Source organism: Mauremys reevesii, unplaced genomic scaffold (genome assembly GCF_016161935.1).
Source record: "Mauremys reevesii isolate NIE-2019 unplaced genomic scaffold, ASM1616193v1 Contig83, whole genome shotgun sequence".
NCBI lineage: Eukaryota > Metazoa > Chordata > Testudines > Geoemydidae > Mauremys > Mauremys reevesii.
This window is the reverse complement of record NW_024100899.1, coordinates 196372-223502: the sequence shown is the minus strand read 5'-3', so window position 1 is coordinate 223502 and position 27131 is coordinate 196372. Positions and strand designations below refer to the sequence as shown.

At 49.9% G+C, this 27131-nt stretch overlaps 1 long non-coding RNA gene across 2 annotated transcripts; it reads left to right on the top strand.

Moving 5' to 3' along the window:
* The first annotated feature begins 22197 nt into the window (after nucleotides 1-22197).
* Nucleotides 22198-26476, top strand: LOC120394907. 2 transcript variants are annotated; one of them, XR_005592430.1, is made up of 4 exons: nucleotides 22198-22349; nucleotides 23278-23432; nucleotides 25279-25353; nucleotides 26421-26476. It is a non-coding gene; the product is annotated as an uncharacterized LOC120394907 (long non-coding RNA). The 2 variants fall into 2 exon arrangements; XR_005592429.1 differs by lacking the exons at nucleotides 25279-25353; nucleotides 26421-26476 and adding an exon at nucleotides 25026-25170.
* Nucleotides 26477-27131: the final 655 nt, after the last annotated feature.

Sequence of the window (27131 nt, the reverse complement as noted above, 5' to 3'; positions counted from 1 at the left end):
CCCATTTGTCCTTGGATAGGTGGGAATTTGCTGGCGTGTGTCACTCCCCTCCGCGTGGGTGGGGTTAGTAGGTGCTGGCTGGGGGAGCTCAGCAGAGACTGGGCACAGAGGCAGGAGGGTGGGGCCTCCCCGACATCAGCAACCCCCCCTCCCCCCTGCACAGCACAGGAGGCTCCTGGGAGCAGCTTGGCCGGGGGCAGCTCCAAGTGGGGGGGGCAGGGCTGCAGGAAGAGCTGCAGGGGCAGACAGCTGAAGAGAAGTGGGGGGAGGAGGGACAGGACACCCTGCTGGAGGAACCCCTCAGCAAGGCCCCTGGACCGTCATGTCGTCTGCCCCCACTGAGTCTGGCCCCGTCCAGCTCTTCACAATGGGAACAGCGCTGGGCTCCTGCCAGCGAGCTCTCCCTGCACCTGCCAGGGCCTCCATCTCCTGTGCCCGTCTGTGGCTAGTAGGGGGGGGATGGATCTGCTGGGAGAGACAAGGGGCTCTCGCTTCGTCCCCTCCCCCTGGTGTTTCCTGGCTGCTCTGAGTGGTGTGGAGGTGGGACTCTGACTGTGAGCCACCCAGAGCTCCCATTTGATTGGCTCCTCTCCCCCATGAGTGTGGGGCTGTGAGTGGGGCAGCAGGTCCTGAGTGTTGGACTCTTGCTCTTTCAGGGGCCGGTGACCTTCGAGGAGGTGGCTGTGCATTTCACCAGGGGAGAGGGGGCTCTGCTGGACCCCACTCAGAGAGCCCTCTACTGGGATGTCATGCAGGAGAACTATGAGAACGTGACCTCCCTGGGTAAGGAGTTCTGTTACCTTGGTCATTACAAGCTGTGGGGTCTCTAAAGAACCTGAGCAGTAATAACTTTATACCTTTATTCATACAAGTTTTGACAAGTTTCCTTGCCCCCACTTTTTTGCCTCATCTCCCACCCACTAGAATAATTTTTAGACATTTGTCATCAGTCATTTTGAAATTGCATTTAATGTGTCCTTATTGGCTACATTAATAACTGTCGCTTTCATGCCTTTTCCTCATTTTAAGAGGAAAATATACCTCCTGTAGAATTCTAAATTGAGTAAAGAGGTGTGTGACCGATGCGTGGCTTGTGTGACAGTCAGATGAGCTCCTGGTTTGACAGAAGAGTGTATAATGTTGCCATTCATGACCCCATGGGTGAAGGGATAAGAGAGCCATGGGAGGAGGAGTAGCTAATTCTGGGGTGCCAGGACATGGGGAGGGCATGTGCAGGGTTAGAGCTAAGAAGCAGCAGGGACGGAGGAGGTTGTGAGAGACGAGGAGGGAACACAAGAAGCTCCCAAGGTGCCGGGAGGTGATGCCGGCTGAGAGTAATGGGAAGAAGGGGAGGGGAGTGTGGAGGAAGGGCACCCAGGAAGTGGGCTGGGTGGGTCAGTGGGAGGGAGGAGAGGTTTGGGGATCTAGAGCGCTGGGGGATCCCAGAGCTTTAACCTCGAATCCCTACCCAAGCCTTGTTGCTTTAGAACCCACACTCCAGTTTTATTTCTGTTCTGTTTCACTTATATACATGTTTTCCCCAAATATTATTATTTTAACTCTTGACCTCCCTCTCCCGCTCATTACCCCCCTCCCCACATAACCTCCCCATCTCTGAGCACAGAGACCCCGGCCACCGACCCTGAGTCCTTGCTGCATCCTCCTCCCAGAGCAGGGCCCCTACCCAGGCACAAATGGGCACTTTGTTGAGGATGTCACAGGGTGGTGACGTAGCCTGTACAGTTTTTACACCGATAAGATGACGTGTTGGGGTACAGCTCCCCTTGTACATGGCTACGCAAAGTTAATGGAGAAGATGAAATCTGGTGAAACACACAGACACTTGATTTCATAGAGGCAGTTATACCTGAAATCATAGGCCGGCATCAATCCCCATAACGTACCCACTGCTGAATCCGCTGGACCGGCGGCCCTCCCGCAGGCAAGTCGCCGAAGGCTGCCTGACTGCCCCCCTCACCGGGCCCATCCGGGCGGCCCCACGGCTTGCCATCCCGGGCACGCGCTTGCCTCTCCTTTTTCACCAGGGTTTGAGGATTGCAGCTTGTCCTCCACTGTGTTCACTGGACTAACGTCCAGCTCCTGTGCGTTGCTTTCTCTCAAGGGCTGTGAGCAGTGTGTGTGAGAGAGAGGTGGGAATTTTGGTGATACTTGTATGATGCCAATACACATCATAGTTTCCTCTGTGGTTGGTATTGCCATGATTCTAAAAAGCAGGAGACATGAGGTGTTTTGTCACGTAGCTGTTATGGAGTGATATGAATGGGTCATTAAGGACAGGCTGGGACCAACCTACATCAATGGAATACCCAACAGAGACAAGGGAATGATTATCACCTGTCCATGGGAGGATCTCTGTGGGATTCAAGGACGGGCTAGTTTGCTGTGAGCTGTGATGAGAAGGTGACCTTGATTAGCTCTCATCCGCCAGTAGGCAGTAAACAGAATAATAAATCAAAAGGTTGCATGGAATGGCAATTATCCAAGGAAGTTTCAGCTGTGCTTGTGTGTATTTTATTAACCAATTAGCAACTGCTTGATTGCTTGATATAATTGTATATAAGAGCATGCTGGAAATGAATAAAGTACTCTGCTTATGATCACATGGGTTGTCAGACTCTGTCCATGCTCTCCTGCGACGCAACAAATGGTGACCCGACGTGATTGAATGAGGATAGTGTTGGTGGCCTGAACTGAAAAGAAGAAAAGGAGGCGCACCTGAGTCTCAGTGTTGAGCGGCTAGGAGCCGCAGGGCGTCCGAAAGGAAGGGCGCACCTGAGCTCAGTGTCGAGCGGCGGCCGCAGGGCGTCCGAAAGGAAGGGCGCACCTGAGCTCAGTGTCGAGCGGCAGCCGCAGGGCGTCTGAAAAGAAGGGCGCACCTGAGCTCAGTGTCGAGCGGCGGCCGCAGGGCGTCCGAAAGGAAGGGCGCACCTGAGTTCAGTGTTGAGCGGCTAGGAGCCGCAGGACGCCCGAAAAGAGGGGCGCACCTGAGCTCAGTGTCGAGCGGCAAGCCGCAGGGCGTCTGAAAAGGGAGGCACACCCCAGCCCAGAGGTGAGCAGCTACCATGGGAACCGCTGTATCAGCGGAAGAAAGGACGGTGCATGGATATCTGATACGCATCGCGGAGCGGCAGGGAGAGAAGCTCCCCTCTGATACGTTATCCCATCTGCTGCGGTGGGGATGGAGAAGGGGACTTTCTGTTCAATCAAGTACAATATTTGATAAAACTGTTTGGGAGCGACTAGGCTCTGAGCTTTGGAAGTCGGTGGCTCAGGGCGATAAGGAGGCCTTCTCCCTGAGTCCAGTATGGCATAAGGCGAAGGAGATAGTAGAAACTCTCGCGGCCGAGGCAGAAGTGCAGGCGGCCCTTTCTGAGCTCTGCCGCCCAACGCCCGGAATGCCTTCTGTGTTGCCGGTTGGAGACCCCTTCCCTATGGATGCAATGCAGAGTGGGGTAACTGAGACACCTGTGAAGACAGAGGTAGAAGATACTGTGTTTACCTTGGAATCAGAGCACACTGAAGCGGTTGCAGCTGAGGCCCCATGCAGAATGATGTAGGAGATGAGCCATCTAACCTAGTATCAGAATGCCCAGGGGCAGTTGTAAATGGGGCCCCTCTACAGAGCGACATATGTCCTCAAGAACTGCCTGTGTGTGGAAAGGAGACGAAGAGGAGCCTATGGAAGCAAAACAAACATTTCTACTGACTGCGACAAGTTCAAATGACAATCAGCAAGAGATTTTAGCTGTGCAGCTGGCAGATACTGGCTCACCCATTTTTAGTATTGAAAGCTCTGAGGCTCAAAAAGCATTTGTGCCTGTCACAGCTGCAGCGATTGAATTATTGCAGGAACTGTAACGCCTATGGGAACCTCAGCTGACACTTTGAAGCCTTTAGAAGCAGTGCCTGAAAAATTATTTCCTGAACTAGTCCAAGATATTACCACTGCTCATTTGGGATTTGAGGCTGCACATAGTAGGAGTGAAGAACCTGCAATTGTGTCAGTATCAGAGATGTCTGCTGCAATGGTGGATGGAATGACTGAAAGAGCAACAAGATGTACACAACCTGGGCCCCTGGAGGATAGTTGCTTGTTTGCTATGCTAGGATTTTTTCTGTTTGATCCTCCCTGAATGATTTATTAATTGAGATAAAATTTTGCTTTGCCTGGACCCATGATTCTTACTGCAAAAGACCCCTTCACATCAGGAGAATTTTCCTACTGATGATTGGCTTATTTAATTTTTTTTTTAGCTCCATTGTGTTATTGGAATTTTTTTTGTGTGTGTTTTGATAATTTCCCCCGTAAAAGTTGAACCATGACGGTGGTGGAAAAGAAGAAAAAACACTTATGTTGTTGATATTGCCAAAGTCCAGAAATTCCTGACTAAAAAGACATTGAGAACTGACCCTGGTGAAGAAACAAAGAATTGTACACTGGCAGGAAGAAATTTGGGACTCCTGCTGAGAAATGTGATGTTAATTGGATTTTGGGATTTATTTTACAGGCTGCGCCCTGTGTTTTGGATAAATTTTTTAGCATATATTGCCCTCCCTAATTGGATTGTACTGATATTACCCCCCCCCCATTACTAACCCCAGTTTTTTAGAGTTTAATTGTTTTTTGTTTTTAAAGTTTGAGAAAACTCAGCCAAAAGGTTTGTTGAGCATTCTCAAGGGGGGAGTTGTGGGTTATTTAGGCATAAATTTAGGTAATTTGGGAGGATGGCTTTGAATTTATGTGATCCAAAGCATCTTTATATAAAGTGCTTTTGTTAGCCTTATTAGATTTTTGTAGATTTTGTGTTATGTGCTGATTATTGGTTGTTGTAGACTGCTTGATACTAGATGTAGCCTATATTTAAAATAGGCTGAATGCAGATGTTGTAATTAAAGTTATATGCATGAGAATGTAGCCCCCATGGTGGGAAAGTACAGATAATTGCTCGCAGTAGAGACTAGAAGGGTGGGGGCTAGTTAAGAAGTACACCCTCCTAGCTAAATTGATAGTGGAATAAGTTGGTGTTCATGTAAGGAACGGTTTAGTTAGAGGAAAAAAGGATCGGGCCCAAGCAGGCAGGCAACAGATAGGGACCTTGGAGAGGAAAAAAGGATCGGGCCCAAGCGGGCAGGCTACAGATAAAGGCTTGGAATGCAGCTTGGGATTTTTTGAGGGTGTAGTGGATAGGAAAGGGATTTAAGTTTAAGCTTGGGATTTCAATTTCAGGAGGATGTTTGGAATGGTGTTTTGAGTTAATTAGTGGCTGTTGGAAAATAAGCTAGTGATTTTTTAGAGAAGTGAGAAGTTAATTTTGTGGTTGCTAGAGGGAATAGCAGCTGAATTTTGTAAAGATGCTAGAGAAAAGTTTTTGATGTTTTTGTAAATGAATTTAGGCAAAGAAATTAGTTTACAATTGTTTGGCTATGAATAATTTTGTTGCATTAGCGGCAGAATGTATATAGTGCTATGTATTTGAGCTTGTAGTAGGTTTTATAGGCATGTATGTGGTAAGCAATTTTGAGCTGTGCCTAGCTTTGTATTTAGAAGCACGCTGGGAAGCCATTGCATATGTAAATGCTTTTATTGATGTATGCTTGATTTATAGAGGTATTTGTATGCTTTTAGTAATAATTGATTGCCCAGTAGGAGTAGACCTGTTTTTTGTTTTTTAGATATTAAAGAAAATTGATGTTAGCTGCATAGCATTTGATATACCATGCATTTATTTATAGAGTCAAATTTATGTTATGTGTTTTATGTTTCGTTTTGTGGTGTTGGTTTGTTTGTTTTCTGGCCAGAATTGTTTTTTGCGTTTTATGTGGTTTATGTTGTGTTTTGTTTTTTTTTAGGACCCCCCGCTCCCTCAGTGTCAGTTTGATCGCCTGACATCTGAGGGATGATTTGGTAATAGAAGTTTGCCACAAGTTGGTGTGCTATAGAGAAGGGGGGAATCCTGCAGAATTTATACCATTTATTTGTTTTACCCTTGTTGGTTTATGTTTGTTTTGTTTGGTGTTGGTGGTGTTATATGTTGAGAATTGCATGGTTATAGGTGAGTTTTGTAGCATGAGATATATTATTTTTTTTTGTTTTGTTTTGCATGTCTTTTGCTATAAAGTTTGGCGTAGTTTTTTGGATGTTTTTAATTTTTTTTTGTGTGTTTAAGAATAGGGGGGAGATGTTCGGTTGCATCTTCCCTATGCTGCCTTGGTGGAAAATTACAGCAGCGTGGTTACAAGAATAGAGGGATGAGATAAAGTTGTTATGAGAAAGTAGGGGAATGCCAGGTGGCCTAGCTGAGATTGTTTTCAAGGTCCCAGGTGGATTCCGGCGAAGTGGGTCCGGCCTTGGCTGATTTTGGCGCAGAGTGCCATAAATACAACGGCCTTCTGCCTGCTGCCCCATGTTGCTGCAGTGGAAGCCCTTATTTGGAAACCTGTTTTGTGGGTGTTTGCACCTTGGTGGAACCCTCCTGGTCCCTTGGGCCACTTGCATTACCTGGAGGAGGGATGTAATAGGTGAGAGCAGGGCACTGCGGAAGATATTGTTACGGTTTAGTTAGGCAGCTGGTGTTCAGATTTGTTTTTTAGTTTTGCTTTGTAATAGATTGAAGTAATGTGATGCTATGAACTGGGAATGTTTTGCTATGCCTTCCTTTTTTTTTATTTTGAGGAAAGGGGGGAAGTGTGGGATTCAAGGACGGGCTAGTTTGCTGTGAGCTGTGATGAGAAGCTGACCTTGATTAGCTCTCATCCGCCAGTAGGCAGTAAACAGAATAATAAATCAAAAGGTTGCATGGAATGGCAATTATCCAAGGAAGTTTCAGCTGTGCTTGTGTGTATCTTATTAACCAATTAGCAACTGCTTGATTGCTTGATATAATTGTATATAAGAGCATGCTGGAAATGAATAAAGTACTCTCTGCTTATGATCACATGGGTTGTCAGACTCTGTCCATGCTCTCCTGCGACGCAACAGATCTCCGCTTGGCTGAGTGAAGCATACATGGACTCGTTACATTTTTGGGAGCAGGAATAACTGGGCTCATAGAAGTCACACTGGGAGCTCTACTGGAGCAAAGACAAATGGACAGGTGCAGTTAAAGGAAACCAAAGCGTTTTCTACAGCAGCTTGGCTCAAGGGCATTGGCCAATATGGACTGTATTGTCGTCTTCGCTTCCCTGTGCTAATCTAAGGACTTTCCAGTGCTGTGTTTCGGTTCATTAATGAATCCTGCTATGTTTTAACAGTCTGCCCAGTGCCACAGCAAAACTTGCTCTGTGCATTGACTGAGGAACAGTCTCTGAAGAGGAGTGTCGTTCAGCTGGACCTGCTGGCAGAGCTCACAGGTTGAAGTAAGAGTGTTGAAGCCAGAGGCTTCCCAAGCACTGTTTAAAAGCCCAGGCATTGCACAGATCCCATGGATCCATGACAGTGCCAGTGTGCCTAACGGGGAAAGGATATAAAACAAGACAAGGATCTAAATGCATATTTTGCATGGTCCCCTCATCAGTGCTCATGGGAATCCCTGATCATTTCCAAAGTGTATTAAAATCTTCCTTAAAAGCTTACCTCTTAGTTATCAGGTCATGTCAGTTATGTTAGAGGCCTCCCGCTTCCTGGTTCTTGTCACGCAGACAGCAAGCAGCAAAAGACCAGAAGTCTGAAGCGCAGACAATGCCACGTTTATTGGGGTTAGTTTCTAAGCAAGCATATTACACTGATAAGGGGGGGAGGGATAGCTCAGTGGTTTGAGCATTGGCCTGCTAAACCCAGGGTTGTGAGTTCAATCCTTAAGGAGGCCACTTAGGATCTGGGGCAAAATTGGTCCTGCTAGTGTAGGCAGGGGCTGGACTCAAGGACCTTTCAAGGTCCCTTCCAGTTCTAGGAGATTGGTATATCTCCAATTATTACCTATTATTATTACCTATATTCCAAGTCCTTCACACCAGTCGGGCTTATCTCTGTACGCCCATAGAGTCTGTTCCCCAGTGTTTCCTTCCCAGCTCTGATGCCACAGAGCCTTGCCTGTGTTCCTGTTCCACGTTCCCCCCGTTAACAAACATGATTCCAATTTCCTTCCCCTCCTGTTTATAGAGTAATATTCTCAGCTATACCTTAACCAATCATTGTACTGAAATTTAATGAACCAATTCTAACAGATTGTAACATAATTCTCTAACCAATTATATCCCACTACCCTAATTAACTTACGCCTAGCAAAACTCATTATACAGCAGAGAGAAGCAATTAGAGAACCAGCCAGATTAACAATAGAAAATTGTGGGACATAAAGAAAAAGCAATACAGAAAAGAGTTTCACAACCGCAACCATTGAGAAGTGATTTCTTGCCAGACAGAATGCTGTCAAACTAAGTTTTCTTTAACCATCTTAAGATCTGTTTCTTTATATGGTGGTGATGGGCACTATCAGGACAGGATCGACTTCCTAACAGCCCAATAGCACCTTATTTCAGTGTGACTGGTTTGTGATGTGAGGATGTGACCCTTCGCTTCCCAAGACCCTTATGGCTGCCCTTGCTGCTTAGCCAAAGGCCTTAGCCTAAGAACAAGACCTCAGACTATCCTAGTGAGAGACGGCCCATACACAGGCAGACAGTGATTTTGATTCTTTGTTTTTATACCCCTGTAACTAGCTAAGTGATAAAAATACACCTAAGTTCTTAAAGTCTAGGCTTTACAGACAGACCTGAATATCTCTATTCTAACAGTGGGTTCTACCCTTTCCCCCATTCTGTCTGTCTTGTCTATTCAGATTGTAAATTCTTCAGGGCATGGGCCATCTACTATTCTCTGTTTGTACTTGGCCGAGCACAATGGGGACTCACTGTTAGTTCGTTCTTAGGCACTAAGGTAATGAATATGATTAACAACTCTCCTGCCACTTTGAGCCAAGGAAGCTGGCCTTGGGATGTTACTGCTTAAAAATGAGCTGGGGGTAAAACCATGGACTATTCCTTGTGACAAGTATCCCACAAATTCCACTCACCTCCCTTGTTTTCTTTGCCTGGAGTAGGGCTTCCAGATTCCACACCTGATGTGATCTCGCAGCTGGAACGAGAGGAAAAGCTGTGGATCCCAGATCTCCAGGGCTCTGAGAAAGAAGTCCTCCCGAGAGCTGCCTGCACGGGTAAGGAATTGGTTAAATCAGCTCAAAACTGTCTGTGATTTCAGGAAACATTTGGGATGCCCTACAAAGACCCTATGAGCTCTCCAAATTCAGGATTGTTCCCTGCAGGTGTGGAATCATTAGGCAGATGTGACTCATGGCTTCCCACCTATGCTCTGACAAGTGGCAGCAGGTCCCTGCCCAATGTAGCTTTCCCAGAGTGTTCTGGTGAAAATCAGCACCTGATAGGTTTGATCTCTCCCACACATATTTTGGTTTGTTCATCCCTTTACCATTCCTCTCTCTGAGATTTCCTTTCTCTCGGTGCAGGGAGTGACCTATATCTGGATTCGCTCAGTCTCCCATCAGGTGATGGGATGGTGAGTGAAAATAAGGACCAGAAACCCCAGCAGGAAGATGCTGAGCAAGTAGAAACACATGGAACGTTATCAGGAAGACCCAAAGGGAACGTTTCCGGGAGTTGTGCACTCCCAGAAAAAGAAACAGCCTGTGAGACTCAGCAGAGGTCAGAAGAAAACTTAAGTAGCCTCTCAGACCTTATTCCACACGAGAGAATCAACTTGGAACAGACACGCTACACATGCCATGATTGTGGGAAAAGCTTCAATGGGAGCTCAAACCTTGTCACTCATCAGAGAATGCACAGAGGAGAGAGACCCTACATGTGCTCCGAGTGCGAAAAGCTTTAGTCGGCAGTCACCCCTTATCACACATCTTAGAATCCCCACAGGAGAGATGCCCTACACATGCTTTGAGTGCGGGAAACACTTCACTGATAGTTCAGCCTCATCTCACATCAGAGAATCCACACACAGGAGATGCCCTACATGTGCTCTGAGTGTGGGAAACGCTTCAATTGGAGCTCACACCTTATCACACATAGGAGAATCCACACAGGACAGAAACCCTACACGTGCTCTGAGTGCGGGAAAAGCGTCAGTTGGAGCTCACACCTTATCAGGCATCAGAAAATCCACGTAAGAGAGAACTGTAATAAATGCCTTGCTGAGCAAAGATTTTGTTTTTGTTTTTTAAATCACATTTGCTAATTCCCACATAGTGATCTGTGCACCATCTTCACCGTAGTAGCTCAGCTCCCCCAGATGAGTTGCCTGCTTCTGCCTTTTCCAGCTCACCCATCTTTGGGGTCAGTCCTGTGATCTTTTCTATTGAGCCGTAGGAGTGTATGTCATAGAACCATAGAATATCAGGGTTGGAAGGACCTCAGGAGGTATCTAGTCCATTCCCTGCTCAAAGCAGCACCAACCCCAACTAAATCATCCCTGCCAGGGCTTTGTCAAGCCAGGCCTTAACAATCTCTCAGGATGGAGATTCCACCACCTCCCTAAGTAACCCATTCCAGTGCTTTATCACCACCTTAGCAAAATTAGTTTCCTAATATCCAACCTAGATGGCTCCCACTGCAACTTGAGACCATTGCTCCTTGTTCTGTCATCTGCTCCCACTGAGAACAGCCAAACTCCATCAGCTCCAGGTGGGAGAGAGGTTTGATTCCCAACAAGCTACACTGAGGCAAAAACTACCTGTGCCTGACATCCACTAGGGCTGCACATGGCGTTGGCTGCTCGAGTTAGTGATCTTGGGGTAAAAAGACAATTACAGTTGTAGAGCAGATGCAGCCCAGGTGCAGGGGTTGGCATTAGCTTCCCCCTTGACCTGACCTAAACTCCATCACTTTCCCTAGTCTAAACAAACCCTGAGCATCACGGTTATACTGTTCCCCCAGTACACAGCAATTGTTAGTCATCGAGTTCTCCTTTGGGGAACAAATTGTTTCATTCTCAGTTGCTCTGATGTTGCTTCACGTTGTGCTGAAGAGCAGATATTTTTCCTACCATTTTCCTCACTTAAAATATATTGAACTATAACAAAGAGCAGGAACAGGGCAGGGATAGGGGAAAACATCATTTCACCCTCTGTAACAACAGAAGAAGACAGTGTAAGTCAGAGGGATTCCCTTATTCCCCATCACCATCCCAATCCCCCCTGTTGTTCAATTGGTTAGGTCAGTATTTTTTCTAAGGGGCTAGGAAGATTTATACCCTAGTAAATGAATTGTACATAAGAAAAGTACCCATGCATTGGGCTCCCAAAGCCGTTGTGGCCCAGGCGCTGCAGGTGGTCGCTCCTGAAGATATCTCCTTCCTAATCAGCTGCATGTTGCCTATTGTTTGGGAAATGCAATCCCTAGCTAGGTAGAGATGGGAAAAATGGAAGTGACACTTCTGTTCAGCTCACCCATGGGAGATGCTGCAAATGTGTAGAAAATGAAATCCGTGTTGAATGTGATATAGCTGCAAAAAGATACCTATGTTTAATAGAGACCTGACATTTGGTGTCTTACAGGGACTCTAAGCCGCACCTGAATTTAGTCCCTAATTTAAATCTGTGCCACCAGATTAAAGAAATAAAAGGGCATAGTTGAGGGAGTTGTGCCTCACTGTCGCTACTGATCTGTTGTGTGGTTGGTGAAGAATTCTACACCAGAGAAGTGTCAAATTACTCCAAGGAAGGTCAAAGATTTGACAAGAGCTCAGGTAGAAATTGCAGGTACTAGTGGTTGATTTTCACCCTGAGATGGAAGCTATGGTGACCTGTGGCCCAGGTAAACTATTTTTAGAACCCGGCTCCTAGTTAAGTGACATTGGTCACCCTCCTGAAGGACGCCATGATTAAATTGGGAACAACTGTCTTTTACCATTTGGATCCAAAGTTAGATGAAGCACAGAGAGAAAACAGCTGATTCCTTCACCTCTGCCTCCTGCTTCTTTGAAAGGTTAGAAAGTGTGAAAATAGAGCACAGGTGGTTCTAATTCCTCAGCATCTTCCTGCTGGGTTTCCCTCCTCATTCTCACTCACGGTCCCATCACCTGATGGGAGACAGAGAGAATGAGACATAGGTCACTCCCTGCTCCTGAGAGAGAGGAAATCTATGCCATTACCTGGTTCCTAAACTGCAGCTACAGTTCCTACTCTGGGTGAATCCAAAGCCCGAGAGGTGCAGAGATCCAACCCTTATTATCTTAGAAACTCTTTGTTCCCTTTTCTATTTTTGTCTTTCTTTTATGAACTTGGAGACCTCCCAGCCTTTCTATTAGATTGGAGTGTAACGATGTCGCTCAGTGGGTGTCAGTGTGTGAACACCTCTGAAATCTACAACGGGAAGATGTTAGGAAGAATAGTTCCCAAATCTTAATAGCCTTAAAACCCTGCCCTATAGAATCACTGAACGAATGCTCCTCACCTGCGCAAGCAGTGGAAGGACTTGAGCGGTCAGATACGTATTGTTCAGCGAGAGCTGTTTGAACTTTTTACTAATGTCTCTCTAAGGTCTGTATGTGTTCTGGGCCGAGAGGGCGAGGAGAAGTATTAGCTACAGAATAGTGAAATCTAAGGAGAAAACTGTAATTAGCTTTGAGGTTGTGGGCTAAATGTCAGCAATGATTTGGTTTCAGCATTGAAATATTCAGCTGGGTAAATCTGGGTTGCACTGCCTGGGTCAAAATCTCTGATTGGGGTTTTGGCATCACTAAATGTGCACCTGCCTTCTTGGGTTGCTCTTTATGATTTATAGGGGTTGGTTTTTCTACTGTATTAATCTGATGGTTGGACTAAATTGACGACTTGATTCCAGCGCAATATCCTTGTTAACTCATTGATTTCCTGATTTGACCTGAACTTTATCACTGTGTTGTTTAACCCTTAGCTGAGTGGTGTCTATAGTCATTTAGCCTTAGTGACGTGCTGCTTTCCCCACTTATTTCTCCTTATCCCCTTTCAGTCTCTCCTCTTTCCCTTTCTTCCTCCTCCTCCTCCACCCTCTGGCAGGGAGATGTGGTCACTTCCCTGCTCCCAGGGGCGCTCACTCTCCCGTAGCTGGATTGGCCCCTGTGAGCGCTAATAGGAGCGAGAGCCTGGGTGCGGGTCAGTCCCTGCAGCGGCTCTGGGACACACAGGGGCAGGAGGAGGAGCAGAGATGGGGCTAGTTCCCACCTCAGACAGTCCCTGGCCCGGTGAGTGCGGCAGCTGCAGCCTGGGTTGGGCTTGAAGGAGCCAGGAAGGGGCTGGAGCAGTGGGGGGCTGGTAGGAAGGAAGCAGGAAAAACAAGGAAAAGAGCCGTGGGGCAGCTCCTGGTGGCTGGGCTTTGTAAGGTACCAGACACTGCTGGTGCTGCCAGGGCCGGCTTTAGGAAGTGCGGGGCCCAATTCGAACATTTTTGGCGGGGCCCCGGCAGGGATGACTAAAAAAAAAAAACATGTAAAAAAAAGCCTTTCATTTCTTAGCAACCGGTTCCCTGTAAAAAGTTCTGCTTTAAGGGATGTGCCACAGTATGTATTTTTTGTACCAATAGGGTACAAAATACGTCCGTATTTTAAAAAATTCCTCCCGGATGGCGATTTAAGAACCAAAAAGCTGGACATGTCTGGGAAAATACAGATGTACGTTAACCAGACCTAAAGTTCTTTTTTAAAAAGATGAGCCTGAACTAGAACTGAGCTCCGTTTCATGTGTGTGGATCCCCGCCACTCCCTGGGGGTGTGCTAGGGTGTCCAGATGTCCAGATTTTATAGGGACAGTCCGGATGTGGGGGTCTTTTTCTTATATAGGCTCCTGTTACCCCCACCCCTGTTCCAATTTTTCACATTTGCTCTCTGGACACCCTAGGGTGTGCCCATGTGTGGGTCCCAGCTGCCCCTGCCCCCTCATTGAAGCAGGGTTACTGCCCTGGGAACTGCAGGGCAGCAGTGGACATGGGGCTGGCTGGAGGCAGGGCAGGGGCTGACTGGAGGTAGGGTCTGGCTGCAAGCAGGGCAAGGGGTGTGGGGCTGGCTGGAGGCAGGGGTGTGTGGGGTGGGCTGACTGGCTTCAGGTAGGGCTGCAGGGGGGTGTGGCAAGGGTTGGCAGCGCTGGACACAGAGGAGTGCGGGACTGGCTGGCTTCAGGCAGGGGCGTGCGGCAGGGGTTGTCTGGAGACAGGGCAGGAGGTGCGGGGCTGGTGCGGGCAGGGGCTGGCTGCAGGCAGGGCAGGGAGTGCGGCGCTGGGTGCAGGCAGGGGGTGCGGGTACAGGGGGTACCGCCCACCCTGTACGGTAAGTGCCTCCTCCTCCCTCCCCCACCAGGGTAGCAGCAGCAGCAGCCGGGGTTCGGGGCTATTTAAAGGGCCTGGGCTCCCCTGCTTCTACAGCCCCGGCCCTTTAAATAGCCACGGGAGCCTTGGCAAAGCAGTGGGGTTCCAGGGGCTATTTAAAGGGCTGGGGCAGTAGAAGCAAGGGGAGCCCCAGACTTTTTAAATAGCCCCCAGAGCTCTAGCAGTGGGGCTCTGGTGGCAATTTAAAGGGCCTGAGGCTCCAGTCCCTGCTGGGAGCCCCAGGCCCTTTAAATTGCCCCCTGGGGAAGCTGGGCCACCCCGGTACAGCGCACTGTCAGGGCTTGTGTGCGGGGCCCTCTTAGGCGCGGGGCCCGATTCGGGGGAATTGGTTGAATTGGCCTAAAGCCGGCCCTGGGTGCTGCTGCCTCCAGTGTGCGCTGGGAGCCGGGGCTGAGCTCCGGGCTGCTGCTGCGGTGCCAGAGGGGCTGCTCCAGGGACAGACGTTCACTGAAGCACTTTCTGTGCCCATCCGAGGTGGGGACTTTCTCCAGCTGGACCCAGTCCCAGGCTCTGCTGCCCCTGGCCAGGGGCTGCAGGCACCAGGGGCCAGAAGGACCCCAGGGGCAGCCCTGGGTGGGCAGAAGAGACTCCACACACAGGTCCCAGAAGCTGAGGGTCTCGCAGCCCCTGGGGATCTGCTCTTGGGTGGGATCTGGACAGCAATGGAGCCCCTGCCTCATGCTGCCTCAGGTGTAGTGTGAGAAACTGCTGTGTGTAGGAATTTGCTACTTAGGGTGCATTGAGCATGCTCAGTAAATCTGCTGAAGCCACTTCCCTTCACCCTGCCCTTTCTCAGAATCATTCTGCAGATTGCTATTTACAGGGTGTCATAAACGTATAGCTACAGGTAGCATTAAATACCCTGTAAAGGGTTAAAAAGCTCAGATAACCTGGTTGGCACATGACCAAAAGGACCAATAAGGGAAGAAAATACTTTCAAATCTGTGGGGGAAGGTTTTTGTTTTCATGTTCCTTTGTTCTCTCTGGGTCAGCGAGGAACCAGGGCATGGAAAATACATCTTCCCTAAGCACATGGCATAGAAAAACCTTAGAGTTCTGTCCATAGGCAGGTCCTTCCATAGCTTGCTGAGTCACAAGGTGTATCTGCCTTCTCTCAGTGGGTCGACTGTAGAGCTGATGGTCCGTAATGGGCCATCAAGCAGGCTAGGCAGAACTGACACCAACTTGTCTGGCTGGGGTGTTCCCTGGAAGCAGAGCACAAGTTTGAAATACGGGCAGCATAGAGCCAATATTCATAACATCAACTACAAAAATGATACACATCTAGAGATAGCATCATTATAATCAGCCAATCAGAACCTCTCCATAGACCTCTTACACAACAACCTTTCTACAATATTGGCTGCGAATATAGAACAGTGGTCGCAACAGTGATCTATACAGTTACAGATTATGTCAGTAATGTCACAGGAGGTGACACGGTTCTGAGGGCTGGAGAAAATGCCTTCTAGTGAGCTATTGAAAGAGCTCAACCTGTTTAGCTTCTCAAAAGAAGATTGAAAGGTGACTTCATTGAAGTGTTGAAGTGCCTTAATGAAGAGAAAAGATTGGGTATTAAAGGGCTCTTGAATCGAGCAGAGAAAGGCCTAAGAAGACCCAATGGCTGGAAGGTGAAAAGAGACAAATTCATATTACAACTAAGGCACAAATATTCAACAGCGAGGATGATTCACCACAGGAACAAGTTACCAAGGAAAGTGGTGGATTCTCCATCTCCTGATGTCATTTCATGAAGACTAGATGCCTTTATGGAATGTGTTTGCCCCAAAAGTAGCTCTTGTGTCCTACAGGAGGCCTGCGATACGCAGGGGGTCAGATTAGATGCTCTAATGGTCTCTTGCCATAAAGTCGACTAATTTCTGAAAATCTGAGGGTAGCATTGGGAGCAGCGTCTGATGTTTCCCTGCCTAGCCGGCTTGCTGCCTAGAACGAACGCTCCTTGAGTGGGGTGATCCACAGGGAGTAGCTCAAACCTGCAAAGTGCCTGGCCAGGGGCAGGACGTTAACCCAGCAAGGGAGGGGTGTGGCAGTGACATCACAAAGGCCTTTTGCAGGACCTCAGCCTATTGGTCCAAGGTGGTGGGGAGGTGGTGACCTCACAGAGAGATGCTGACATCAGCCAGGCAGGACGGGGCGAGGGGCCAGGGAAACCTCAGAGACCCCTGTGGCTTTACTGGAGCAAGTCTCCTTCTCCAGGTCTCCTTCTCCTTCTCCAGGTCTCTCTTTGAGGACTGAGAGAGTATTCGGGTTCATGGACGTGAGCGCCAGGAGGAACCTCTTTCGAGTTTTCTCCTTCCCTTTTAGTGATTTTACTAGAAAACAGCCGTCCCTGTTTAGAAGGTAAGAGCCTCCTGGAGGTTTGAAACCTGTTCAGTCTGATCCATCTGGTGAGAGTTGAATTCTAGGCATGGAAAACACGAGCTTAAAGAGGCAGAATTTTATTGCGCACCTGGGATTTTGTCCCTTAGAATCACTGGGGACATTAGGGTTTGTCCTTTTTGTTTCACATTTTCCTCCATCCCTTCCTCCTCCTTTCTCTTCTTCTGTGGCTTATTTTGTTCTTTCTCCTGTTCCCCTCCCAACACCAGGAGGGAGGGGGGGGGGGTTGCGGGGGAGGGCTCTGCAGCTCCCACTGTAGGAGGTCCACCCAAAAATGTGAGGCTGAAATAGTGCTCAGGCAGTCAGGACCGGATTAGCCTTTTGTGGGTCCCGGCACCAAACATATTTGTAGGCCCCTATGTAGTCACTGTGGGCTCCGAGTGTGGGCCTGGTGGGGCAGTGCCATTGGTGCCATAGGATACCCGGTACTGAACCTCAGAGACATTTTTCATTTTGATCACACACCCTACATGACTGTACGCCTTGCCATACACAGCTCCTCAGCCCCGGGTTTTCTTATTGAGCTGTACACCCATGTGGGTTTACCAGTGTCCACAGTGAGCAGAACTTTCATAGTGATCAAGGAAACTCCCACAGATTTATCTCATTCCTCATTCAGACCGTCTCTATCCATGTCTCCAGAACCCCCCATGTCACCAGTCACGGCAGGTGGTCCTAGTCTCAGCTCAGAGTTCTAAAGCCAGCAGATACCTGATCAGTTCTGACAGATCCCCCCCCCCAGCCCCCATCCTGCCATGTGAACCAGCCACCTGCAAACACCATCTCCCCAAAGTCAGGACTGAGCCCTTGGGAATCTGAAGCCACCAGCCTCTCTCCCTCTGCTCCCATCTACATGCTAGTCTGCTACCTGGTCACCACCACCTCTCCCCATACTTGTTTCCTTTCCACTTTGGAAATGCTCCCACCCAGCTGGAAGCTCCCTCTGCCAGCCTGACCTGCTCCCTCCTTCCCTGCTCCCCTTGACATTCCTGTCCTACTGGTGCCCTCTGTTCCTTGAGGTGAACTCCAGTGTCTTTAGCTGCTCTAGCTTAATGGCCCCAGTAGTCACAGAGCCACCTGCAGCTTCTCTGGCTACAGCCATGGGGCCAGTTCCCAGAGGCCAGCCTTAGCCAGCTGCAGCTACTAGCCGCAGGAGGGGTGGCAATGCCAGGGCTGAGCGTGCTTGAACCTTGCAACGGCAGCACTAGGGGCTCTAAATCCTCAGCCCTGGCCCTAGGCAGCTGCAGACTCTGGAGTTAGGCACTTCCCTCCTCTAGGCCATGGCTTTAAATACCTGCGATTCCCATCACCTGCAGCAGAGGCCACCAATTCCCACACCCCCCTCAGCCAGCACCTAGTCGTGCAGAAAGTGCAGCCTGAGTGATTTTGGAGGCTGGGGTGCCAGGAGGTTCCCATCCCTGAGCAGCAGCTCTGCAACAAGCTCACGTGCGTCCCAGTTGGGACATTAGCTGTTACTGACAAGGCTTGTCTGTGTTCTTTTTTTTATCTCATTGTTAGGTGTGAGAAGTATGAACTGTTGAATAGGTTCCATTAGTTGGTTAATAAGATGTCTACGAAGTAAATCACTGGCTTTAAAATAAGATCCAATCTGGAGCATATGAACTATTGACCCCTGGACTCCATCTCTGAGAGGGGACTTGTTTACCATCAGGGGACAGGCTCAAACCAGTCCAAACCGGTTTTTCCCGCCAAAACCAGCCCTCAGCGTTCCATCTCCTCAGCCCTTTTCCCGCCACAGAAGTGATATAAGGACGTGCTCAGCGCCTGCGCGGGGCCGTCCCCCCCCCAGCGACGGCCCCTCCACGGTCGGGTCTTCCCAGTGCTCCCGAGCCGGAGAGCGACGAACCCCCTGGGTCCCGCCGTGAGACTGAGGAACAGGAGGCCTGTCACCCCCATTCCTGCCGTCCTGCATCCCTGGTGTCCAGCCTCCCACGGAGCCCCCGGGGAGTGAGAGACCCCGGGGGGGGGCACTGGGGCTGGGCAGGAAAGTGACTCTGCCCCGGGGAACCCGGGAGAAGCCTCAGAGCTGCCTCAGCCCCAGTGGAGCTGCAGCAGGAGCTGCCCCCGGCATCGCTGGGATTTGGGGGGCAGAGACTGGGGCCTGGCGGGGATCCTGTGGTGTGGGGGGAGTTGGGGGGTGTCAGGCAGGGAGGGGAGAAGCTGGAGTTGGAGGGGGGGGAAGGTCAGTGGGACGCGGGGGGGGGGGGGTTGAACTGTCTCTGTGCAGCCAGGAAATTCCCAAGTGGGGGGAGAAGTGGTGGGCGGGGGTAGGGGGGAGGGGGGTTAATTGGATCCTGTCCCTGTTTGTGCCACTTGGCTCTCGCCCCCGATACAAATTCTCTCTAGTTCTGCCCCTTTTCTCGCTCAGTGTCTCACACGGGGCTATAAAATCTGGGGCGATTTCCCCCCTTTCCCCTCCAATGATCAGCTCTCCCGTCTCCCCCGATTTCCCCCGTTCTCCCCATGAGTCTCAAACGTCAGTTTAAAATCTTCTCTCGTGAGGGGCATTTTCCACCCGTGTTATCTGCAGCGATTTGTCCTTGTGTAGGTGGGAAATTGTTGCCCTGCGTCATTCCCCAGCACATGGCTGCCCCTGGAGTGGGGGTGGGATGGCTCAGTGGCTTAATGCTCAAATAAATTTGTTAGTCTCTAAGGTTCCACAAGTACTCCTGTTCTTTTTGTGGATACAGACTAACACGGCTGCTGCTCTGAAACTATGTAACTGTACTCTCTATGCCAGGATCTAAATCATGAATGAAGATATTGAACAGAACTGGACCCAGAGCTGAGCATGGTGGGACCCACTCCTTATGCCCTTCCGGCCTGACTGTGAACCACTGATAACTACTCTCTGGGAACAGTTTCCCAACCAGTTATGCACCCACCTTAGAGTAGTTCCATCTAGGTTGTATTTCCCTAGTTTGTTAAGGAGAAGGTCATGTGAGACTGCATTGAAAGCCTTCCTAAAGTCTAGATAAACCATATCTGCCGCTTCCCCCCATCCGCAAGGTTTGTTACCCAGTCAAAGAAAGCTATCGGGGGCTGGTTTGACACAACTTGTCCTTGATAAATCCAAGCTGGCTATTGCTTCTCTCCCTATTATCTTCTAGATGTTTTCAGATGGATTCCTGAATTGTTTGCTGCATTATCTTCCCTGGTGCAGAAGTTAAGCTGACTGGTCTGTAACTGCCTGGCTTGTCCTTATTTCCTTTTTCATATATGGGAACTACATTTGCCCTTTTCCAGTCTGCTGGAATCTCTCCCATCTTCCATGACTTTTCAACTATAATAACCAAAGTAAAACTAGCCCATTGGGTCTGTGAGCAGGTAAATTGCCTCCCTCGCCCAGCAGCTCCCCCAGGGCAATGACCCAATGCCTCCCCCCACCACAGGGACAGAAGCTGAAAGTCCATCTGATGGCAGGTCAGGGGCTAGCGTGGAATGTGCTGGGATCTCGGCCTGGGCCCTAGTGGGGTAGGTGACCCCGTCACCCGTAACCACACCCAGCAAGGCCTGCACCGATTTTCTCCTGTCTGTGAGTCCCAGCAGAGAGACCAGGGACTCATTGGTCCATGGAGAATGAGCTTTCCCCCAGCTGGGGGCTGCAAACCAGTGATCAAGGGCAGCGGGTGAGGGGAGCTTGCACTAGCGCTCCTGCAGGGTCCATGGTGTGGGGTGAACAGAGAAATCCAGTGTCCAGGGCTCTCAGGCCACGTGTCCATTCCACTGCAGGAGGATCTGGGAGCAGCCTGAGGGGACTGGGGCAGGAGTCGGGAAAGCAGCCGTCTGGGAGAAGGAGGGAATTCAGCTGTGCTGGGGAAGCTGGGCTGAGCAGAGATGCTGCTGCAGATGCTGCTAGTTCCTGAGTACGACGCTGCAGCACTTTAACTACATGGTTAATATAGAGGTTGCAGCTCAGCTGAGTAGTGTGCTGCACTCATTTTAATGGTGTTAGTGGCTTTGCCAGGGTATAAAACCAGGGCCGCCCAGAGGATTCCGGGGGCCTGGGGTCTTCGGCGGCAGGGGCCCCACTTCGGCGGTAATTTGGTGGCGGGGCCCTTCCGTTTCATGACCCGCCACCGAAGTGCCCGGAGACCCGTGGCGGGGACCCCTGCTGCCGAATTACCGCAAGACCGGGCTGCACGTCGGCGGCGGGTCCCGCTCGGCAGTAATTCGCCAGCAGAGGGTCCTTCCACCCCAGAGCGGAAGGATTCCCGCCGCCAAGACCGGGAGCAGAAGAAGCTCAAGGGCCCGGCCCGCAAGAGTTTTCCGGGGCTCCCGGAGCGAGTGAAGGACCCTGCTCCAGGGGCCCCGAAAAACTCTCGTAGGGGCCCCTGCGGGGCCTGGGGCCTGGGGCAAATTGCCCCTCTTGCCCCCCCCTCTTGGCGGCCCTGTATAAAACTGAGGTGCAGCTTCACCCTGGTCACACCCCTCTATCCCTGCTCCACCCCCTCCCCTCCAGCCTGTCCATGCTCCCCCTCCCGAGCACTCCTTGTGCCTACAGCTGCTGGGGAGGCACAAGTGGCACCTGTGTGGGAGGAATTTCCCAGGGTGGGGGAGGGCTTTACCCCTTCCCTACAGCCCCTTTGGCCCACCCTGGGCAGCATGGGAGGCAGAGCACAGTGGTGGGCTGGGGCCAGATTTCAAGAATGTCTCTTGATGTCAGATCCAAATATGGGATCCTGCCTTTACATGCGTAGGGGCTGGACACCTGCAGTGCCCAAGGACTCCACATGCAGCTGTGGCTGCAGTTGGAACAAGTTCCCTGCAGTCCTGTAGTTCAAAGGGAGAAACTGAGGTACCCAAAATTAGGCCATTGTTGTAAATTGAGGCCTTTCCGCCTTGCCCGTTAACAACAGTCGGTGGGCTAAGGCTCATTGGAAGTCACTGTTTAGACTTGATCACGGCTGACGTAGTCCTGGTCATAAGCAGAAGCCTGGCAGTGAAAGGTCCTGATTCCATCCCCAGCCTCCAGAGGCAGATGGTCCCCCAGGGATGGAACAACCCTGGGAATATTTTACACTCACAGTCTTTCCCACGGGCTGGGTAATTCCACAGTCTCATTCACAGGGCTGAGAACCTCAGGGTTAAGTTGCACAAAGTGAAACTAACTGAAATGTGCCCCCTGCGCTGCACGCTGTGCTGTGCTGCCCTGGGGAGATGTGGCTTTAAGCTGCTGTCCCAGCCCCTTCCCACTCTCAAGAAGGACTGGGCCAAAAGAGATCTGATGAGGTTCAACAAGCGTAAGGATTTTTATCTCTCTAGGCCGATCTGATCAGAAGATCTCGGGGAGCCTTACAGTTTATCTCCCGCTGAGTCCCCTTTTAAGGCCATCTATCAGAGCTGACTTTAATGAACTCCACACACACAAAGCTATAAAATAAAACAACAACACTTTATTTGCTAAGGGAGAGGAAGGAATGGAAAGGGAATGGATTAATGATTCTGGAGATTCGGAATAACACACAGGCACTTATAATACAAGATGTTCTATCTTTACAGACATCAGCGATAAAGGGGTGCAGGATCCAGAAAAGAGAAGCCAGTAGTGAACACTGACCGTGGACAACAGATGAAACAGACAGGTACGTATCCCTATCTTAACTCCCACCCTAACCCGCTTTGCGTCGTCCTGAGTGCACGATTGATCTAACTAATCGGACCAGGTCCGTGTATGCAAGTTTGCTTTCCCAAAACAACAAACAAACAACCCCAACTTAATTAGTAAGTAGCTATTGCAGGCCCATAGCCAGTGGCAAGATTGTACCGCACCAGGAGAGAGCAGCCACCTGCACCTCTGACAGCTCAAAAGCTCAAGAGCCAGTGCCCCTGGCCCCTCCCCTCATTGGTCTCTGTAGGGAGCTGTTGCTGGGCAAGGTCAGATTCCTGCTCTTCCCACTTTCCCGCCTTTTCTAGGTACTGAGGAACAAGAACCTGACCCCCAATGGAGGTCGCCTTGTCCTTTACCAAAACAAAATGGCCTTTTGATTTACAGAACTTATTTTAACTTTTATACAGAATAATTCGGCAAACATGTATACTGAAATTAACATTTCCCCCTCTTGTCGGTGTTACACCTGTTTTAAAAAGATGTAACTGCCGACACCTGTGGCTTTGCCAAATTATGACCCACCCGATGAATAAATTGTCACATGGCGAAAAATTTGCATTGAACCCAAATACAACCATAGTATTACAGAGGGGGTAGTGCTGATTAAAACATTCCTTATCGCAGACTGGGGATGTGTAATAACTGTTTGATTTGCTTCTTCCCTAATTACCACGGGACCAGTTAAACTAGGAATAGGAGAAGGAAGAACCAAAACAAATTGGTATACTCTTATTCCATACGGACCTACCATAGACCATTTACCAGAGTCTGCCGTTGTAACATTCATTTTAAACCTCCTATACAAGTCTAACTATTTACGGAAAATTTAACCTTGATCTTACTGCAGTAGAAAGTTTTACAATGAAAAGACTCTTCCTGCTTTACATCCATTTCCTGCATAGACGAACTATCGCAAGAAGGTGTGGATACAACAGTACATTGAGAGCCGAGAAGGAAGGACTGTGCTGGAGTACTAATTCTGAACATGGCACTAGGTCTTTCATGAACCCAAGGAGCTGATATATTTCCAGAAACCCACCCCATGGTACATGCTCAGGTACTTCCAATTTAATGCAACCGCAAATCTGAGAACTGTTGGGCACCCTAAGTTTGGTACAATTCCCAAAAGAGGTTTTACTATATCCCACTTACATGACATTTCTGTTTTTCTCTGCATCCCACAGGTGCAGCCTGATAGTTAAGGCACATTTCTGAAATTACTGCTTGAAATATACCTGCCTTGTTCGATCTTTCTTTGACCCACTTGAGCACACAGCACGGTTCTTCCTTGATCATTAAAACAGAAATGGGGTCATTTTGTTCCAAAGGATCCAGGGTGGCCATGGGATCCTCTGTGGCATAATGACTCCTGTTATACAGAACAGATGGTCACCTTCAACCAAATCAATTAACCAAACCTTAACAAATACAGTGCAACCTATATACATAGAGAATAGGATGATGGCGGTCATGTCGATCTAGGAATGGAAGAGAAAATATGATTGGCACAGTTAAATGGGTTGATTTCCTTTCCATTCCTTTACCTGGCTGCTATGGAATCACTTTAATTTGATCCCCTTCTTTGCTGGTATTTGAACCTGATATACAGAGGCACTTGCTCCGTTTGTTATGATAACTGGACCCACCCAACGAGGACTAAGGACATGGCCTTTTCTATATAATACCTAAACATTACCTTTGTACCAACCACCCATCCTACATCATTAATGTGGCCTAACCAAGCACTAATGACTTGGTTATTAGCTTTTAGTTGAGGAGCTACTCGATGTTGAAGACTGCTGATGGTGTCTAGCAACTGTGACATGTATAAGTCTATTTGCACCCTGGGAAGGTACTCATCCGGTGGAACTCCTCCCACCCACTAAAGTTCAGGGTGTGCATAATTCTCCCAGTTAGCATCTCGTGCGGTGAAAACCCTCACACAGTTCTAGTAGATCGCATGGCCGCTAGGATATATGGGAGTTTGCTATCCCAATCCCTTCCTTGCACATCTATTACTTTTCTAAGAGCAGTTTTCATGGCTCTATTAGCCTCTCGACGATAACAGACTTTGCGGGTGAGCAGCTATGTGCAACCGCTGTTTGATGTTTAAGGCCGCACACAGCGCTTTTGTGACTTCACCCACAAAGTGTGGTCCTCTGTCTGAATCTATTTCTGATGGGATACCAAATCGAGAAAAGGTTTGTTCCAGTATTTCCTCCTTTATGTTAGGCAACCACGCCACTTAGACACCCGTTCCAAAGTTTTGGACGCAGCATAGTGTCCCTGGCCATGAGCTACAGTTATTAGTTCTTTTCGTGGAGTTATTGGCATAACCAGTACAGGTAATTCACAGTTTGGTGATGTTGCTATAATCAATCCGTTTTTGTCCTTACATATCCTTGATGTTTCCCTGCTGTTAAAAGGGCTTGGAGATCATTATCCTGTTTTTGCAGGGTCAAGATGCCATGGCCTGCTGACACATCTGGAGACGGCATCTTAACTACAGCAGCTGAAATTGGGTCTTATCCCATGTATATGCTGATCCTAACCTAGCAGCTTGTTTTGCTAGCTGATTGGCCTGATTGTCAAGCGTGGCCAGAACCGACCCCCTTCGTATGGGCTTTTACTTTGAACTCTTTTCTTCCAGATGGGAAGGGCTTGAACCACCCAACTAGAAGCAGAACACAGACAGATGTTTTCCTCAGGTGCTACCCCAGACGATACTGCCAGGACCGCAATTCATTGTGCAGCTTGTGCTGACGGCGGCCTCACCGCACCCTGCACCACTTGCTGTGTCCTCCTGGATTGCAGCAAACCCTGCAACAGGATGCCCTTCGTGGTGACAAGCACTCCCATCAACTGCCCAGAGTGTTAACCCTTTTCCTTGTACTTCTTCCCAGGATGTTGCTAAGAAGAATGGAGATAGTAAGTCTAAATCAGGATCTGGCAACGGACATTCGTGCTCATCTCCTGCGGTAATCGGAGCATAGGGAAGGATTCTCGTATGGGGGGGATCTTCTCAGTACGAATATCCCGATTGACCAGACTTAGAGTCCATCCCGCCAGCCGGGAGAGGATACCCTTCCTCATTAATTCTTCCAGAGATGACATATTTTACTGGAGTATGGCATGTCCTCACCACAATGAGAGCTGTGCCACTTAAATATTCCCAATGTGTTAGGGACCATACCAGGGCGAATACCTCACGTTCGCAAGCTGAAAACCTCGCCTCCACCTCACTGAGAGTTTTGGAACCATAGGCCATCGGTCTCACCTGGCCAATTTGTTTTTGCAGCAAAACAGCTCCAGTGCTTGCTGGAGTAGTTGCCAGGTGCAAGTAAAATGGCAGGCCTTGTTTAGGAGAGGCTCGCGCTGGTGCAGCCGCTAGAGCCTTTCTAAGATCATTAAAAAGGCACCTTTCACAATTGGCAAGTCAAATCCTAGTGAGGAAAAGACAAAGAAGCGTAAACTCTGGCAAGTCAAATGAAAAGTATAGGGCAGAGGCCAAAAATGAACGTGAAGAGCAACTAGCCAAGGCACAACAACTAACAGCAAAGGGTTGTTAAGTACATGGGATCAGGGCCGGCTCCAGGCACCAGCCTACCAAGCACGGGCTGGGGCGGCACCTTGGGAGGGGGCGGCACTCGGGGGTTGGTTTTATTTTTTTTTGTTTGGCCAGGCGGCGCTGGGGGGAGGCGGGTCTTAGGAGGCGGGGTGCCGTGTTGGGGGGGCTGGGACTTGGGCGGCGTGTCGCTCGGGGGGCGGGGATGTGGGGGGGGCGCCGCTCAGGGTGGGGACGGGGTGGGGCGCCGCTCGGGGGGCGGGGCTTGGGTGCCGCTCGGGGGGGGGGCCTTGGGCGGTGTGACGCTCGGAGGGGGGGCGGCGCTCCTTGTTTTTGCTTGCGGAGGGGGTCCATGGGATGCAGGAAGTCTGCCAAACGGTCAGCAAAGCCACTAGGCAATCGGTGCTAAAGGAGCACTCCAGGAAGACCAGGCCACTGCGGCGAAGCTAAAAAAGTTCCTTGCTTCTGTCTTCACTGCAGAGGATGCGGAGGAAATCCAGACACGCCAGCCCTTCTTTTGAGGTGACAGATGCTAGAATCAAAGAATTATAGACCCATCAGGTTAGAAGGCACTGCAAGGTCCAGGGAGGGTGTTTGGGTGAAGAAGGGGGTTTGGGGTGTAGGCTCTGGGAGGGAGTTTGGGTGCTGGGTGCAGGGTCTGGGCTGGGACAGGGGGTTGGGGTTTGGGTGCAGAAGGGGGTACAAGCTCTAGGAGGGAGTTTGGGTTCTGGGTGCAGGGTCTGGGCTGGGACAGGCGGTTGGGGTTTGGGTGCAGAAGGGGGTTTGGGTGCTAGGTGCAGGGTCTGGGCTGGGACAGGGGTTGGGGTGCAGGAGGGTTTGGGTGCTCTGTGCTGGGTCTGGGGTGGGACAGGGGGTTGGGGTGTGGGAGCTGAAAGGGGTCCAACCGAGGGAGTTGGGGTTCTGGGTGCAGGGTCTGGGCTGGGACAGGGGGTTGGGGTTGGGTGCAGAAGGGGCACAAGCTCTAGGAGGGGTGTGGGTGCTTGGTGCCGGGTCGGGGCTGGGACTGGGGGTTGGGGTGCAGGAGGGGGAGGGGTGTGGGTGCTTGGTGCAGGGGCTGGGCTGGGACAGGGGGTTGGGGTGCAGGAGGGGGCTTGGGGGCTGGGTGCAGAGTCTGGGATGGGACAGGGGTTTGGGGTGCAGGAGGGGTTTGGGGGCTGGGTGTGAGAGGGG